Below are 14,274 nucleotides of genomic sequence, written 5' to 3'. Positions count from 1 at the left end.
CATAAAGATACAACCATCCATCATAATACATAGAGATAGAATGAAAGAAAATGCAACAAGAAAACTCCAGCCATGGTAGCAACGGATAAATCTCAATGGTAAGAGTAAAAAGCACTACCATCCGACTATGTAGAGCCTAAATGGACCATTCCCACTGTGCTGAGGAGATAGTCTCAAATCCCAAACAAGATATCAAACCAAATATTAAAAGTACTCTCTAAGTCCAGGAAATCCTAAAAGTAATCTAACTCAAAGGTTCCAAGATAAATCAATGTCTAGACCCAAAGACAAACACAAACATGTAGGAAATCTATACTACTAATGGGCAAGTGTCATCACACAAATCAATGCTAGGGTTACCTAGCTAGTCTTTTAATCCTCTATCCCCTAGTGAGCCTATACAACACTAGTATCCTTTTGTACTGACAAGGTATACTAATGAGTCAACTCTAAGGTTACCCAACTAGTTTTTTTATCCTCTTGCCACTTAGTGACTTTCTGTGGAACCATTATCTTATTAGTTCATTTTAACCCATTTAATGAAATCTTATCACTTATTAAACTACTTACAATGAGTTACCTTGGTAGCCACTTTGGGCCCTGACACCCATTGCAAGCCACTTTCCAACTTAACATACAAATTACTTACCCTAGGCTCGTAAAGTATAAATCAAAGAATCATAATATATCACCTTAGTCTTATACAAGCAATTGGAAAGCATCAAAAGATAATCAAAAATACTAATCAAAGAATCAAAATGGTTAAGTCAAATATGTCATAACATGACATCACCAAGAAAAAATCATACAAACACCTCACTCCTATAAAAGTGACTGGAAAGAAATCCAAATACAACTGATTGAAGACTCAAAAAGGTTAAGTCATATATTTCATAACATTCATCTCATCTTCACACAAGAACACTAGAAAACAAAAACAAACAAAAACTACAAACTCATCATAGAGCATACCAGACATATTACAATGTTTGAGTTAAAAAGATCAAGATCAATTCAACATAATACCACAATCACTGAACTCCCAAGCCTCTAGTAGACATCCTAAACTAGTCAACACTCTAGTCAACCCAAAACTCAATAGTAAAATCACAAATCATAAAAAGAGTATATGCAAAATTGAATTTCATAATTCATTAGGGTTTGAAAACCCTAAAGTTCAATATTTACTAAAGGTGTTTAGATTAAATCAAAAATAATTCTATAATGAAAATCAATTTTCTCAAACAAGGGTTTCAACCTAAAGAAATTCTAAAACAAAAACACAACAAACACGAACATGATAGGAATTCGAAGAATGAGCAACTATTGCACAAACCAAAAAAATCCTATTTGGATATGATGCTAAAAGAATGAAGGCACAAACACGTAAGAATCTTCTTTTTCTTTTGAAAACCCTCTTTTCAAAAATTGGCCCCTCCAAACTTGTGTATCTAGAGATGAGCTCCAATTTCCTTAATAAAGAGTTTTCTCCCCAAATCAAGGCTTTGATCATACAATCATGCGAAAACTCTTTGTCTTTAATTATTATATTTTAATTTTCATGCACACACTTTATGTAATTTAACTAAAATAAACTTTATTAAATTAAAGCTTTCTCTCCATTATTAATTTTTGAAGTGTTTTTAATAATATATATTTATTAATTAAATTAATAATAATATTTAGAGTTTATTATTAAAATAAAACTTCTAAATAATTATCATTAAATTAAATAAAAATAACTACACCACAATTAGAACCATAACTTTTCTTTATATTTTCATTTTTTTATTTAAATTATTTTTTTTTGCTAATATATTTATTAACTCAATTAATAAAATTATTTAGATTTTATTATTAAAATAAAACTCCTAAATAATTATCATTAAGTTAAATAAATATAAATATGTTAAAAGTAAAATTTTAATATAGTCTTTTAAATTTAATTCTTTCATGCACATTTGAAGAACTTTTTAATTGAAGTATTCTTTTATATTTTCTATTCCTCCACTTTATTAATTATTGCAAGCACTTATTTAAAGCATAGTTTACTATTTAAATTAATAAGAATATTAAAACTCATTATTTAAATGCAGCTCTAATTTAATAATTATTAATTAAATAATCACAATAAAAACAATATCAAATTTTTAATCTTTTAATTTTTTAATTATCTTTTACATTTTCATGCATGGTTCTTTCCATGTTAAATATCTTTATTAAATTTATTTGCTTTCTCTTTTAATTAATTTATTATATTTTAATTTCATGCATAAACTTTAAGCAGTTTAATTAAACTAAACTTTATTAAATTTATGTTTTCTCTCTCTAGTTAATTACGAGATGTTTTATTAATATATTTATTAATTCAACTAATAATATTATTTTGAGTTTATTATTTAAAATAAAACTCTTAAACAATAATTACTAATTTAAATAAATATAATAACACCTAAATTAGAACTAAAATTTTATCTTTAAGTTGAATTCTTTTATTTAATTAATCCACAAGGTATTTTTTTAATAATATATTTATTAACTTAATTAATAACATAATTTATTATTTATTATTAAAATAAAACTCTTAAATAATTATCATCAAATTAAATCAATATAAATATGTTAAAGTTATAACTTTAATATAATCTTTTAAATTTAATTCTTCTATTTATTTAATTTCTCAATTAATTAAATATAATTAAATATTAAAGTTTCTATATAGTTTAATTAATTTATTATATTTTTACTCTCATGAATACTTTATGCAATCTTTAAAACTTTTAATTATTTAATATCTATTCACTTCTTAATTTATTTTTGAACATTTAATTGATAAAATATTTATTAACTTGAATAATAATAGTATTTAGCATTTATTGATAAATGAATTCTACATATATTATTATTAAATTAAATAAATATTATCACGTTTTAAAATTAAACTTATAACTTTTATCTTTAAATTTAATTCTTTTTATTTAATTAATTTTCTACTTAATTAAATATTAGAAATATCATAATAATTTTCTATTAAATTAAATTATTAATTTAGTCATTTAATTTAACTTAATTAATAGAAAACCCACCAAAGACTTATAAGATAAAAATATGAGAACCCATCAAAGAAAAACACATATAAAATCAAACTAATGGGTTATAATCATGAATTAATGTCATTCGATGCATTCAAAAGGTGATTGACTCGGACACTTGTCCTAATTTTTTAGGACAAATTGGTACAAAGGTTACGATTTGGCCTTAAAATTTTATCTCCTGTCTCTTACCATTGAGATAATGTGATAGGGTATGATCATCCTTGCAACTCAAGGAAGTTGATACCCAGTACCTATAATCTACATAAAATCCATGCATGTACAAACACATATATACTAAGCTAAATAGGCAATAGCAGAAAGTGGTGCATTGTTTAAATCCCGACTAGTAGTTGACTACGACTCCCTTCCTTAACCACATCAAAAACACCATACATATAGAAAATATACATACACACCATACACATGTAGTATGAGGTAAGTATACATAAGAAAACACATATCATAATCCATCTAACTAATCATCATCAATAACTAAAAACACTATAATAATCATTATGCATACATGAAGTATATAGTACCATGAAATTTCATCACAAATCAACTAAATCTGAAACAATATCTGATAATCTCAAAACAATGCTACTAATTCTCAAGCATAAAATTGGCCTAAAAGAGTTCACCAATAATAACAAAATGCAAATTAGGGTAGGCACTACAAGTATGTTTATGTATCTATACCCATGTATGATATATTACATTTCCATGCAATACATATCGTCTTCTATTTTTTTTTATAACTTAGGATGTCCCAGTGACACAAACCTAGTGGGTTCCCTTTATAGGGCAACTTTGAGGTGAGACTTATCCCTGGGGCCACACTACTATCCATACCACCCCTTAGTAGGCATGGCTGAATAATTCTAGGTAGGAGAATTGAATCCAAGAGCATTGAGAACTACCCACAACCTCCAACTAACTCACCTAACCTATGGGGGGTCATGTGGTCTTCTACATTGACATAGTAAGGTGAGGAGATTTGAGAGAAAAACCCATCATTCTTATAACAGACTTGTGATTAATTCCAAGCCCATGTTGTAGACAAAAATGTCACAATCATGTACACAAATTTATTAGAACTACTTCTAAATTAATTGAGTAAACCAATTTTTATTTATTAATTCTCCAATCTCAAGTTACCAAGTCTTAGGCATGATAAAGGGAAATGAATTTGGAAAATATTGTGATCCAAACCTATAAAGATTATGTCATGAACCTCTAGACTTAAGGATTTTGGATAAGGATTTGAGATATATGTAACTATTGGTAGTCTTGTTAAGGTGCAAGAAAAAAGTATGAGAAAGGATGTTACTTTTCATATTGAATGGGTGTAAGCTAGCTTTGTGTAGGTAGAAAGAAAGTTTATATGCTTCAATATGTTGTTACAACCATGGTAAACTTTAAGAAACTCCCCTCTAGAAAAAGATACAAATTATTTGTGAATCTTTCATTATTTTGAAAAAACATATTATTTTTATCAGTGATCTCTCAATTTTTTATTTTAAATATTATTTACATTAGCGATAATTTTGGAATCATAATTTTTTAGTAGAAAATATTAGCAAATTTCAATAATAATAGGAAGTTTTCTAATTGTCATGGAATATTAAAAATAAAAATTGAACATGTTTTATCTCATGAAAATTATGAGGATAATTACATTTTATTTTAAATCAATAATGAAAACTAAATATTAGTAATATATATCCCTAAAGTAACTAATAATTATGATAATTATTGGTGAATTAATTTCAATTTCTTCGATAAAATATAATGTTTAGGTGAATCAAATCTAATCATGTATCAAATATTGTGGAAAATCTTTAAGTTTGAATTTTTTAACAAAATAGATTATTGAGGAATTTTAAATGTTCTAGAACTAAATTTAGTAAAAATGTGGCGATTTAGGTTACATTAAATCTTAAATTATTAGCCAAATTACTAGCAAAATTTTTCTAAAATTTGTAAAATTATGAATATTCACCACTAAAAAATGCCCTAGTTACAACTAGGTTAATCATTACTCTAAAGCTTGTGGTAACCATGTATTCAAAAAATAATGATTATAAAATATATAAATAATGGATGAAAAAGAATGTCTTTGAAGACATCATATTTATTAAAAAATATGTAATTCTATCTAAGTTTTTAAAGTTTAATTAAGTCAAATAGCTTGTGGAATTGTAATATGGGTTATGTTAATCTACAACTTATCAATTGTGGCTTATAAGTTGATTATTGTTTCAAAATAGGTTGAAATGATCATAAATGATTTAACATAGCATTTTTGGAGGTCTTATTTCTTATTATTTTTAGGCACATGGAATTTCATTCTATGTTTTTGTTGTATAGTAGGGGACATCATCTATTCTAGGCTATGGCTCTATGGGGCCCCCTACAATTTGATAGGCAATCGTGGTTGGCCCTCTATTCTATTGTTGGCGGGGCGCCGTCAAAGTTTTTGATTCACCAGTGCGACAACAACTATATAGAGTAGAGTAGGGCACTAAAGTGCAACTAGACATGCGGGACCGGGTTGGATTTTAGCCATGGGTGTGTTCATCTGGAATAGAGCTACTATATTGTCGCTCGAGCAGATTTATATCCCCAAACCCGCCCTGGCCCAATTCGATTAGTATGGTTTCCCCGAGAGCTATTGACCTGGCTCGGCTACTTCTTATTCATTCCCCCCTGCACGCACCCCATTCTAATATAGGCCCTTTCTCTCCTAGAAAAAAATCTTATGGAATGGCTATGCATATATAAGCTCTCTTTGTGTGGTCCTATTCCTATTTGCTATTCCTATGCCTATGACGAGGAGGACGACAGACCCATACCCACCCACCCCTGCAGGGTGGGAGGGAGATATTATGGATACCAGCTTGATCCATACCCAGCGGGGACTTACTCCTACAGCCCGCGTACCCACCCCTAGCAATACCATACCACGGATACCGGATAAAAACTTTTTCCCCACCTAGCCAAGCCCCTACCGCATTCTAGTGTCCCTTCTCGCCCTATAGAAATAATGGGCGAATAATCTTAGGACTATAACATTGTTGCACTAGGAACCATACTACCTGAAGCAACCACCAGCCGAGCTTCCAACCTTCTGCTGGAAAACCCAGACACAACTCCTACCCCTCTATTCGATTGTCGATAGTTGGGGCCTGGGTGTTAAAGAACGGGGCGTTAGGGGACGGGAACAGATACGGAAAGAAGAGTTGGAAGGCAGGTTGCTTATCCTGCTGAATATCCTTCATGATTGGAAATGTTCATGCCGCTAGGCCCAGGTCTTGGAGTATCTAGTCCAACCGGACCGGGGGGGCTGGTCGGACATGGAAACATCAAAGGCAGGCTCTTCTACCACCTAGTTTTGCTGGCCGTCCATTCATTGCATCCGTACTGAATCAGTGGGGCCGCCCCTACCATTCTATAGGCGAAGTCTGCATAGGGACGCGGCTACGGATCAAACACTTGAAGGGGATCTCCACTATTAATATTCGCCCTGCGTGGCCAGGGTCCGGTAGGGCAAATCGAATGAATGGGCATCTGCAACAGATATAGTCAGTGGTAAAAGCCCCTCAACAACCCATGGTGGGGCATCTGGGTAGGGGACATCTTCCCTCTGCAGCATCCCCGCATCCATTGGCTAGGGCGAGGCGGAAGTCAACGGCCCACCCCAGATAGCCCTTATAATCAAGTGGGTTTAGAAATTAAATTTTAAGATCAAGGTTACTTGGTTAGGCTTTGGATAATGGTTAGGGTTAGAGTTTGGTTAGGTTAGGGTTTTGATAATGGATAGGGTTAGGGTTTGGATGTACATGTATGTTATATATTCATGTACCAAGTATATATGCAAATTAATCTACATTGTTGTATATGTATAATTTAGGACATGTCATTGAATTATATTATATACTTAATTATATACTTAGATTAAGACATTAAAATCTTTAAGTATTCTTTTAGAATTACAATTTAGCATTTAAATCTAACATTTTAGGATCTTAGTGTAAAAAGATTAGGGGTTAGTATTTAGGGTCATGGTTTAACATTTATGGGTTAAATGATTATTATTAAAGGGTTAGATCTAGAGGTTTACAACATTATTAGTTCAGTATGGTTAGAGGGTTAGGATTTGTATTAGGGATTAGATTTTGGATTATGGTTTTAACACACAATTTTAATATTTATAATTAAAGTTAGGATCAAGTATTATGATTAAATACTAGATTTAATGTTGGGGTTTATCATTTAGGTTTACCGTTCAAATTAAAATTTAGGAGTTATGGTTAAGCATCTAAGATTAGGGGTTATAATTTATGAAATTTATGGTTTTGCAGTTAGGATCTTATGACCATGTTTAGTATTTAGGGTCCTATTGTTTAACATTAAGGTTTAAGAGTTAAAATTTAAGTTATATATAAGATCTTTACATGTTCTACTATACATGATGTACACATTCTTTATGTTTGTATATATTATAATCAGGTTATGTTAGATTATAATTAAAACTTTTATTAATTAAATGTTGTAACATGTATTCTTTACGTCATACACGTTCTAAGTTATATGTCATTGAAAATTATATAGTTAGTTATATACTTAGATTATTAAGACATTAAAAATAATTACACATTTAAACATGAATATTGAACAAATATATATGTATGCACGTCTATATCTAACACATGAACATATTTACATGTACATTTATGAAATAAAATATTCATTTTAATCTACATTCTTATACATACATAATTTAAGATCTCCCAGGTTAAGACATGTGTCATTATATATATATATATATATATATATATATATATATATATATATATGTATGTATGTATGTATGTATGTATGTATGTATGTATGTATGTATGTATGTATGTATATACATACATACATACATACATACATACATATATACTTTTAACCATGAACAAATATACATGTACATCTATGTTCAAAATAAAAATTTATACATTCTAATCTATATTGTTACATGTACAATTTAGGATCTAGACCCTTAAGATATGTCATTTAATTAAACTTCTAAGATTAAGACATTAAGGTGAATTTGACATAAATACATAAACATTAATATCGAAAACATACATGTCTACATTTAACATATATATATATATATATATATATTTATTTATATTTTCTAATTTTTTTTAAATTTGTTTTCTAAAATTTATATTATTATAAATTTTCAAAAAAAAATTCAAATTTTTAAAAAAAAAAAATTTTCTAAAATTTATATTATCATAAAATTTCTAATGTTTTTGTAATGCTTTTTCTAAATTTTTTTTCTAAAATTTATATTAAATTCTAAATTTTCTAATTTTAAAAAAAAAAATTATCTAAATTTTATATTAAATTCTAAATTTTCTAAAGTTTTAGTAATTTTTTTAAAAAAATTGTTTTCTAAATTTTGTATTAAATTATAAATTTTATAATTTTTTCGAAAGTTTTTTTCGAATTTTTTTCAATTTTTTTAAAAAAATTCTATATTTTAAAAAAAAAAATTGAATTTTTTTTTTCTAAATTTGTGTTCTAAATTTTAAATGTTTTTATAAATTTTTTTTTATAAATTTTCTAATTTTTAAAAATATTTTTTCTAAATTTTCTAATAATTTTTTAATGTTTTTTCTAAATTTTATATTTTCTAATATTTTTGTAATGTTTTTTATAAAATTTCTAATGTTTTTGTAATGTTTTTTCTAAAATTTCTAATGTTTTGTTAATGTTTTTAAAAAAGTTTTCTAATATATTTGTAATGTTTTTTTTCTAAATTTTCTAATGTGTTAAATAAACTTCCTAATTTTTTACAATGTTTTTGCTAAATTTTTTTTCTAAATTTTATATTAAATTATAAATTCTCTAATGTTTTTGTAATGTTTTTTCTAAATTTTTTTTCTAAATTTTGTACTGTTTTTTAATAAAATTTCTAATGTTTTTCCTAAATTTTATATTATTAATTTTCTACTATTTTTGCTAATGTTTTCTAAAATTGTTTTCTAATGTTTTCTATATAATTTTTTTTTTTTTTCTAAATTAATATAAATAAACAATAAAAATATTAAATTTACATTTAGATATGCTTTGAAAACCATTAAAAATGTAAATAACATTCAAATATGCTTTAAAACCATTAAAAATGCATTGAAAACATTAAAATCTACATTAATAACATTAAAAAATACTTTAAAAATCTTCAAAACATTAAATTAATAATATTTTGACATACCTGAAGATGAGAATCAGAGTGAAAATGATAGGATGATGGTGGCAAAGGTAGTACAAATCGCACGTTTGCTCCAACCCTCTAATTGAACAGTAGTCGTGTAAAAATGAGGTTAAAAATTTAAATTTGCATTTTTAATCGTTGAAAATTGGTGCATTAGATGTTCATGTGAACATGATTTGGACATATGTTCCTGTGAACATGCCATTATGCGTGCCAATATGTTCACGCGAACATATGTGCGAGATATTTTCGTGCGAACATTCGGCGCTTAGAATTTCAAAAAAAATTCAATTTTGCCAATTTTGTTCATTCCACTAAAGTGAAACCCATTATTGTGGGTTCACCCATTGCATATCCATGTTCCCAGACAATTTATTTGTTCTTGGTTTTTCATGCAAGGTGGCAGGTTGTGATCTGACTCGCAAATAATTAGGGTTTTACATAAGGAGTGTGGGAAGGAATTTGTGTAGAGGGTTTACAAAGATCTTAGAAGATAGCTCTAAGAGGATTGGATCCTAAGATGATTGTTAATATCTGTAATATAGTGGAGAAGTGAATTAATGAGACAATTTCTCAGGTGGGCATTATTGTGGATGTTTCTTTTTCTAAACAAGTTGAGAAATATAAAAAGCAAGTTGTATACTATTGGAGTTGGAGCCTATCGATCCAGAAGAGAGTTGTTTGGCTAGTTAAAAGACTTGTATGAGAGAGAAAAGGGCATGGAAAGGTTGAGGTGTAGGTTAGTTTTGTTGATCAATTTGTGGAGTCTGATGTGAAACTAGTACAAAGACTTGAGGTTGTTATTGAGGATATTCCTAACCTTGTTGATGCTAGGGTGGAGATTTCTTTTCATGATTAGTTAGTTAGATCTGACATGGAAATTATAGAGCACTTGGTCATGGATAATTAGGTTATTGTGGATGATGAGTTATATGTTACAAAGCATCTTGTTGTGAGCAATGAGATTGGTGGTATTGAGAGTTTGTGATATGTTTATGAGGAGTTAAATGTTGTTGCTAATGTTGATTTGGTCTTGGATCTACATGTTGTCATTATGGATGTCGCGTTGGATACACTTTTTGATGAATTATTAGAATTCTTTAGAATAATTGAGAGGGGGGGAGGGGGGGTGAATCAATTATTCATGGTCTAAATGCCCTAATAATATTTTTTCACCAATTATAGTGAGCCCATTAAACTATTCATCCATCCAAGCTTAAAACAACCATCCTAGCAAGTTATAACAAATCAACATGCAGGAATAAAACATGCAAGATCAACACATGACATAGTGATTTATTTGGAAAAAACCACCAGTAACATGCTACTCAATTCTCACTCTTCTAAAGTGATGCCCTGTTAAAGGCCTACCCTGTTAAAGGCTTACAACACACTGTTAAATGTGACCTTGTTAGAGGATTTCACCATACCGTTAGGAATGGGCCTGGTCAAAGGCCTTTTGAACATTCTCTTGGAATGTCACCCTGTTAAAGGATTTACAACATGGCTATTAAACCAACCTAAGCCCATAGGATTTATACTAACTATTACAATTGCTAGAGAGTAACAATAATGGCTTTTGATCTGATACAACTTACAACATATCTTGCAGATTATAGATCACACTTCAGTTCAATCCTTTGCTTGGCTTTAATCACTTCAGCTCTGATAGCTTTTCATCTCAAGCTTTGTCTCCTTGAATTTTCTTGCTCATCATACCAATCCAATCATATATGTGGTCATCTATCAATATAGAGTATATGTGCTCTCTTTCTCCTTAGCACATTCTTCAGCACTTCATTCTTTCATGCTTGACCATCTACTTTGCTTTGTGACCTTATGACTCCTTAAATAGAAATCTGGAATACTTTTCCTGCTCGATTCTCCCTCTCCAACTTTAGGGTTTCAATAGATTAGGTAGGATATAATGTATCTGTCCCATATCTTGCTCTTATCTAGAAACTTCACCTAGAATCCAATTGTATTCACCAAAAACATTTTACATAGTGTTATGTGCCACCGGCTCATCATTCTAATCTTCTATCTGATTCACAAAATTCAAGATAACTACCATGTTAGCTCAAATTTGGTGAATCTTTGATTTTCAAAATAATGCAGCAACTCAGCATCATTGGTTTACTGATGCTCAGGTTCTTCTGTGTTACTCGGCACTTGTATCATGCTCGATACCTGATCTTCACTCGGCACCTGAAGATCACTCGACACTTGAAGATCACTTGGCACTTACTAAAGTTAAACTTTGCTCAACTTCAATTGAGAATTTGTTTAGCACTAATTAGCTTGCTCGGCTCTCTCTAATGAACTTAGTTAGGCTTTACAAATGACTTAGCTAAACCTTACATCTTTGATGTGTTTTAGTGTGCCCATTCTCTGTGTCTTAGTGTATGATATCAATACACTATTTCATCAATGGCTTAGATGATCCTTATACTTCATTATAACATCATAACTTCAACCTTTCTCTAGGTATTCTAGTTACATCTTATTGATTGCCTCCTCCTTGTCAGTTAACCAATTGATAGTATTTGGATCACTAAAGCAATTTTCATTCCTACAAGTAGAAAGTTTGACATCAATGAAAAAAAAATGATTGAGAACATTCTTTACCAGTTTTGTTGCTTTTCACGCATGATCTTTTCAATCATTTCCAATAATCTCCCTCTTTAGCATTGATGGCAAACCAAACTGATCAATTGATCAACTTAGTTACCACCAAGATTATATACATTTTCTGCTACTTTCTGCTTCCTTCTTGACTGTTGCATCCTTACTACTAATCTCATATATCTCCATATCTTTACCTTCCAGTTTCTCATAAATCTCCCTCTTTCATATATATCTCCCTCTTACTTTGTATTGATCAGTTTTCTGCATATAGCTCCCTCTTTGACATAAATGCCAAAGATGTAGCATCTTTAACATTCAAAATATAAGCTTTGCACCTCCTGTTTTCTCCCTCTATCACCATGCTTGTGATTGATCTGGAGTTTCTGCTCCTGCTATCATCCTCTACATCATTCTTCTGATATTTCAGTGATTGGTTCCTATTGATGCAGGGCAGCTTCTTTGTTGCTTTAAATTTCTTGTGTTAGGAGCATTACCCCCAACTTGCCTCTAAGATATTCATAAGAATCCTTGGGCAATGGTTTGGTGAAGATATCTATAGTTTGTTCCTTTGTGTGAATGTACTCCATCTTCACTTGTTTGTCTTCTACCAATTCTCTAACATAATGATACTTGATTGCAATATGCTTGATTTTTGCATGCATTACTAGGTTCTTGGATATGTTTATAGAACTTGTATTATCACAATACAATATCACAGGTTTGGTTACCTCTTCTTTCATTCCTTTCAGTAGATGTGTGCGCAACACGATGTTTGTGCAATTGACTGTTGCTGCCACATATTCTAATTCTGCAGTGGACTGAGGTGTGCATGTTTGCTTCTTGCTAGTCCAAGTAACTAGCCTTTTACCTAAAAATAATGCTCATCCACTTGTGCTTCTCCTATCATCAATGTTGCCTCCCCAATCTGCATCTGTGTATGCATTGAGCTCAAAATTCTCATTCTTTTTATAATATAATCCAAAATCATTAGTTCCTTTGAGTTACCTCATTATTCTTTTTACTACTATGAGATGATTTTCTTTAGGATTAGTAGAGAATCTAGCCTCTATTCCAACTACTAATGCTATATCTGGTCTGCTATGTACAACATATTGTAGTTTTCCAATCATGGATTTGTACATTGTTTGATTGACTTCAACTCATACATCATTTTTGGATAGCTTATGTCCTGTTGCCATTGGTGTGCTGACTGGTTTGGAGTCTTCCAATCTAAATGTTTTAAGTATCTCTTTGATGTACTTTGATTGAGTTATAAATATACCATGTTTTAGTTGATGTACTTGCAATCCAACATAAAATTTGATCTCTCCAAACATAGACATCTCAAACTCATGTTTCATTTTGTCAGCAAAACTTTTGCAAAGCACTTCCTTTCCTCCAAAAACTATGTCATCCACAAAGATTTCAGATACAATAATATCCTTACCTTCTTTTGATTTGATGTACATGTTGTTGTTATCATCAATTCTTTCAAATCCTATTTGCACTATATACTTGTGAAGTCTTTCATACCATGCTCTAGGTGCTTGTTTCAGACCATAGAGTGCTTTATGTAGTTTACAAACCATATCGCTATTGTTCTCATCAACAAATCCCTCTGGTTGTTCAATATAGACTCCATCTTCCAATATAACATTCAAAAAAGAAAACTTTACATCCATCTAATAGACTTAAAAACCTTTATATGTAGCATATGCAAGTAAGGTTCTTACTCCTTCCATTCTAGTAATAGGGGAAAATGTTTTCCCATAGTCTAATCTTTCTTCTTGAGCATAACCCTTACATGCTAGTCTGGCTTTGTTTCTAGTAATCTCACCATTCTCATCTAGCTTGTTTCTAAATACCCACTTGGTGCCAATCACATTCTTGTCGACTAGTCTAGGAACCAAACTCCAGGTTTTGTTCTTATTTATTGGATCAATCTCTTCTTCCATAGCTTTATACTAGTCACCATCTTGTAATGCATCATACACTATTTTAGGTTCAAATTTGGTTAACAAACATGATTCATTTCTTAGTCTATTCCTTGTCATTGGTCATGCATCTTTGTCACCAATTATATGTTCAACAAGGTGATGTTTCTTTACATATATGGATAATCTTGGTTTTGTCCTTGTTTCCATGTTTGATCTTTTAGATTCAGGGTCATTGTGCACTTCATTGTTAGGTAGTTCTACATCTCTTTCATGTGTACTAACTTCAGAGTTAGAATGTGTATTCTCTTCATTCTGCAACTCAACTTCTGAATGTAGC

The sequence above is a fragment of the Cupressus sempervirens genome, chromosome 1 (assembly GCF_028749045.1).
Source record: "Cupressus sempervirens isolate cs-2001-9-10 chromosome 1, ASM2874904v1, whole genome shotgun sequence".
NCBI lineage: Eukaryota > Viridiplantae > Streptophyta > Pinopsida > Cupressales > Cupressaceae > Cupressus > Cupressus sempervirens.
The sequence above is the reverse complement of the archived record's forward strand: the minus strand, read 5'-3'. Positions refer to the sequence as shown.